Here is a 6160-nt window from a genome sequence, read left to right as displayed (position 1 = left end):
GGATTTATTTATTAATCTCTGCAAAATCCCACTGACCTCTCATATGCGCATGGTTCTCTCCTCAGGAGGTAGTTCAATCTCCTCTGTCATTCCTCTTGCAGCAATTGGAAGATGTTTTAAGCCATTCTGGTAACAGACTTTTGATGGTGGGTTCCATCCCAAGAAAATAAGAATCTCCTGGTTCCCCTATGTTTTCCCCAGGGAAGGCAGTTTTCTGGCCAGTGAGAAAAGTAAGGGCGGGGTGTAGGACACAAGAATGCTTCAGGGAATATTGTAGCTCCTGCTTCAGCTGTTGGCATCTTCTTTTTCTCTCTTGCACCTTGTTCTCCTCTCTCAAACAAGCTTTACTTTTTTCATTTATGTTGGAGTCATCACTCCATATTACTTAAGAGTAAAATTTCTGCATCATTCCTAGACACATTTGGGGGGGGGAGCGGGGTGAGCAGTGCTTTCTTTTCTCCCTAGAAGATATTTTAAGCCTTTGCCACAAAATTGTAATTCAGGGAGCTCCTCGGGAGCGCTCTCTCTCCCGTGTTACCCAGGCACCGACCATCCCTTTACTATTTCACATGGAAGACTCTTGAGCTCCATCTTCTGGAACATCTGGGACAAACTTACTTTTCCGAGCTGGTTCCCGGGAAACCTGGGTGGGTTTGGGGCAGCAGCAGAACCTGGCAGAGCACCGCAGGGCAGAGGAGCCCAGGCTGCCACCCCAGAGCAAACTCCTCTCTTGTACCCCCTTTTCCCACGTTCTCGAGGGAGAACCAAAGATTCTACGAGGCTTTTGGAGCTCCAAGGCAAGTACTGCCCAACAGATCGCTTGGGTAAAAAGCCCTTGTGATTGTTTTGATACTAGCGGTGGCATCATGGATGGCTGGGAATGGCCTTGCAGACCCATTGCTCTGAGTCTGAACATCAGCACGAGCAGGTTTCCCCCAGCTGAAGGTAAGCACACATAAATATCTTTAATTGTGTTTTTCAGCCTGATGGATGCTCCCTGTGCTTTGGCTTTGACGTGAGCTGTAGATGATTTAAGCCCTCCTGGCTGGTGCTGACAGGCTGTTTCTCTGTGTAACAGGAGAGGCTGGTACAGCACTTCAGATTATAGTCTTACCTTGATCTCCCTTACTCAGCAACCTGACCTTCTGTGCTGATTTCAAAACTTCACCATCAGTCGTGAGGGCTCCTCGTTGTTTCTTCTGCTCTGCTTCTCCCAGGCCAGAGTGAATGCAGCATCCATCTACCTCTGCCCTGAAAGAGCATGCAGCCGAGCCATGCAGGCTGAAATGCTGGCGCTGGCTTCACCAGGCTCCACCACAAGAAGCCGTGGCTGACAGAACCTGCTCCCTCAGGGACCATGGTGCCAGCAACCCTAAGCCAGAAGGAAGCAGAGACAAGATGGTCTCCAGGGAATCCTGAAGGTGCTTTGGTGCCAGCTGGTTCCTAGAAATGGTTTTGCTGATAGTGTCCTAGAGAAGGTCATTGAAGCAGGATTGTGCTCCTCACACACGCCAGGGTACAGAGACAGCCCTCAGGGATTCTCAGGCACCTGAATGTTTTTGCTCCATGGCACTCGGATTTAGGAGTCCCTTGACCCATGTGTGCTCTGCGGGGTCACAGCTGAAGTACCGCCTGGGAGCACAGCAGCAGCGGTGTGGGCATCCCTGGGCCTGTCAGGGAGCAAGAAGAACTAGGAGATTTGTAGAAAACTTCTTGTGGTGGAGGCAGCAGTATACGCTCAGTCCTCCCCTTGGGACACGCTCGGAGAAAAACATTTTCATTACTGTAGTAGTGCCCAGAAGCACCAAAAGCTGCAACAGGCACTTCAGAAAGAGATGGTTATTGCCCAGAAAAGCAAAATATCTTAGAACAGGAGGAAAGCTGGATGTAATACGGGCATCCGTAAGTGGAGAGGTGATATGTCCTTACTAAGCTAAGCAGGGTTGTTTAAGAAAAGGCACATTTTTATTTTAAATATTTGACTTTAATGGGGGCTGGGTGGGAGCAGGATGGGAATTTAATGCCATTAAAATAAACATGAATCCAAAATTCCATTGAATGCAAGAAAAATTTAAGTTACTCTGGAAGTCATGTCATCCAATCTCCTGTTCAAACCGGAGCCAACTTCAAAGCTATACAGGGGCCCACAGTTGCCCTGGACCTTGTCCGGTGAGGTGCTGCAAATCTCCAGGGTTAGAGAAGCCGCATCCTGCCTGGGTCCCAGTTTCAGCATGTGACCTTCTCCCTGAGACATCTGTTTTCACGTTTTTCCCATGTGTCGGTGGAAAGTCCCTGGCTGTAGCTTGTGACTGGTATCTCCCTCCCATCCTGTTACCAGACATCTCTGAGAAGTCTGTCTGTGTCCTCTCCATGGTCCACTTCACAGTTACGTTCATACATTACTTAATTTCAGAAAGCTTTTTTCAGAGGAAAAAAGTGAAGTCATAGCAGCTAGGATAACAACTGCACTGTCAACTTCAAATGTTTTTTTTCCTTTGTCTGATTCTGGGGGAAAATAAAAAGAAAAAAGAAACAAAGAAGTGCTTTCCCTGCCTGAATGTTGACAACAATAAAATTTAATCTCACAGTGTCAGATTAATTCGGTGCTTTCGTTCTCAAAACCACCATCAGAGTATTATTCTGAAAATAGCTCCACTTCCACTCACCAGCCCGGGGGTACTAAAGCTCTTCTCACACGGAGTGCTGACACTTGATCTAGGACTAGAAAATCCTCTTGCTTTGCCTTGCCTTGAACCCTTTGTGGACACACAGGACTTGCAGGAGAAATCAGGGCGCCAACGGGACCCCCTGGTTAGAGCGCGTTTAATTTAGAATAGATGGCCACTGCGTTTGCATTGGGGATATTATTTTTCTGATTTAATGTGCTCACATTGTCTTACGGCAAGTATCTGTAGAAATAGAAATCAAATATCTGGGGTTATGTCTGGAGGGTAAAGCGAAGGGAGTCTCTTCTTGATTGCACACGTGCAAAAGTCCTGTACTGAACAAGTGCTGGATGCCTGCAAAAGATTCAACCTGTTTGGACAAATAATCTCTGCATTGCGAACACTACACGATTTTCCTCTCAAAGCGGGGAAGGAAAAGGCCCTCACAGCACCCCCAAGGGATTGCCCTTCTCCTACAGTAACTCTGGGATCCTGTAATGGAAACCCATTACAGGGTTTACAGAGGAGCGCTCCACGATCCGTGTTGTCTTTTCCCTGCCATCCACAGTCTGCAAAGGAATTCAGGCCCTGCCTGCTCTCCTGGCGTGGAAGCCAAGAGGAAAGCCGTAGACTAGAGTACTGCCGGCACCATCTTCCCACAGCAGTTTCCTGCCAAAACCGCGGTGCCTGCTGGGGGCTCAGGCTCCATCTCCCAGTGTTTCCCTTCTCACCACGCTTCACCTGGCATTTCAGATGGGTCAGGTGAGAAGCGTGCTGTCTGCTGTAGTAAAGCAGGAATACAGATTTTTCTCGCCCTTTTAGGTGGTTTTAATTAATTTCTGTTACCTGGGGTCGCTTCTCTCATGGACACGGAGGTGTTCTGCCTGTGCTTTGGCAAGGAAAGGATGAAGAACACATTGTCTTTTCCCCACATCATGAATCCACCAGCAATTGCTTTTTTTCAGAAGGAAATAGGCCCAAAGGAAGAGAGATCTTTAATACTTAAAAGGCTGGAAAAGAAGGATCCTTGCCTTTCCAGTTCCAGCGCACAGAAATATTCCGCATTAGTGATGAATAAGGTCCACAGGATGTTTCAGCTGGTGGTTTAGGTTTAAGTTCTCCACCCAAATCTTAACTGGTGTAAACCACTACTCCTCAATCAAGAGCCAGAAGTCTGGAGAGTCAGGAACAATCAAAATAAAACATCTAGGGTAGGGATTAATCATTTCTTATAAGGAAGACCACAAACATTAATTGTTCTCTCTCCCCACACCCCGTTTATTGAAGAAGAAGTTTAAGAAAAACCTGAACAAATTACAATGTAAAAGCAACCTCCTCTTGGCATCCCTTGCAGGCTGGCGGGGCTAGCAGTGCCCTGGGAAGGCACCGCAGTGGTGACCCCATCCCCTAACACGCGCTCCCTTCAGCAGTTCCTCTATGTGCCGTTGCTGTTAAGCCTTCCTGCCTTCAGAGCACGGTTTCCAAAAGACAGTCTTTCACCTTCTCATCTTTCAACATCTGGCTTTGTTGGCTTTAGCTATATAATTCTTCTCCTTTCTGCTTTGCTAGTTTTTGCAGTGAGTCAATGTGCGTGTGTGCTCTCCCTCACATATATCATTTCAAACATCAACATTTTCCATCAATTTCATATGTCCTCAGTACATTTGAAAAGCAGCAAGCCTTGCTGGAAATCCCTTTTCTGTGACATTCATTCAGAGGCAACACCAGCAGTTTTGTCTACGATGTGTTTAATTACTTTTTGCTTTGATGAGGAATTTTTTCCCCCGGAGTTATGTGTTTGCACAAAAATACAAAACACAGAAAGGTCCCATATCCACAAAATTGACGCTGATTTTACAGATTACACCCTGACTGCAAATATTTATTGCTTGAACATCTGACAGAGCTGTACTTCCTAGAAACATTTGTACTAAGTTTTTGCTTATTGCATGTAGAAGGAAAGGTGAGGAAGGCAGCTCAGAGCAACATTATACAGCGTAAGAAATACAATCCAATCAAGTGCCTAAGGGATGTGGATGTTACTTTTTTCTGCTGCTCTTTCCTAAATAATGCTCAAGGCTTCCTGGGGTTTTTTGTAGTTTCCTTCCACTGTTGCCTCACTTCAAGAGGTTGAAGTGGAAAGAGATGCTGATAAGTTTCTGAACATAATTTCAGATAGAGCTAAAATCAATATTTTTTTCATCAGCAGAACCCAGATAACAGCCAAACCCAATATTACGTTTTATCTGAAAAAATCCACATCTTATCAAAATTTGAGAAGGCGTGCAAGCGCCTGGGAAGCCGTTTTTGAAGGAGCCAGTCTGTATCTGCTCCATCCCAAATGATCCAAATGTTTTCCAGCTGGCATCCATCTCTTGCCCAGCTTAACTTCCGCCCCTATGGTCAAAATAACAAGTGGCTAATGAGCTTTCATCCTGTGTTGGAAATGCAGTGTGCTCGCAACAAGCACCTTTGGATACAAGGCATTAACCAAGTGTTTTGCCACCAAGGACAGGATTGTCCTAACCAAATAAAATACTCAAAAAGCCATCAGGGTGTTACTGACTGTAAGCTACAGCTTGAGATGCTCTTCTGGCTCCCGGGGGGCAAAGCATGACAGCACCATATGCCAGGTCTTTCAAGACAAGCGATTAATCAGCTTAAGGAGATATCTAAGTTTGCTATAACAAGAACCTGAGAATGACCTTATCATCCAGCGTGTTGCTCTGGCAGTGGCCTGCAGCAGGTGATAGAGAAGGGCATAAGACCCGGGTGACAGTATACGGTACTCTCCCAGCCGCCGCTTGTATTCAGCCTCTGAGTTATGGGTGTTTCCTTGGCATTTAACAGACCTGTGGCTTTTCCTTCTTCAAACTCAACAGACGCTTGACATTGTATGTTCTCTCTCTGCCCTACCTGCTCCAGCGACAGATTTCTAACACACAGCCAGCATTGCCTGGGCCAGTGTTGGTATTTCTGAGAAGGGATGGAGACAAACCAGCCTGCTCCTGTGAGTCGCTCATCTGCAGGATGATTCTGAGCACTGAAAAGGCAGATGGGGCTAGCAAAACCACCAAGCAGGTGCAAATACTCTAGAAAAGACATCCTGGATATAACTTCAATTTTTTTGTTCAGAAGTTGAAGGCGTCTTTTAAATTCCGTGATGACCTTAGGCCGTTTAAAAAAGACCAAGTCCATGAATGGACAAGCTGAGACACAGCAAGGTCATCAGAATTGCCTCTCTGTATGACTCAGAGGCAAAGGTGGACTAGGAAGCCGTTGTACTCTACAGTATGCATGCCCGGTGAGGGGACAAAGCACGGCTGGAAAAGCAGGGAGATCTTCTACTGATCTGAAGTGAGCATCGGAGTGTCAATAGTAGGTTTTTTTCAAAACACGCCTTTGAAAGCTGAAAGCCACTTTGGGCTAGGAGTTCTTCCAGCGTGGAGTGGGAGCGTGTGGCCGGTTTCCACAGCTTCCTTATTCTGTAGGAA

Source organism: Buceros rhinoceros, unplaced genomic scaffold (genome assembly GCF_000710305.1).
Source record: "Buceros rhinoceros silvestris isolate BGI_N320 unplaced genomic scaffold, ASM71030v1 scaffold17768, whole genome shotgun sequence".
NCBI lineage: Eukaryota > Metazoa > Chordata > Aves > Bucerotiformes > Bucerotidae > Buceros > Buceros rhinoceros.
Note: the sequence above shows the minus strand (reverse complement) of the source record.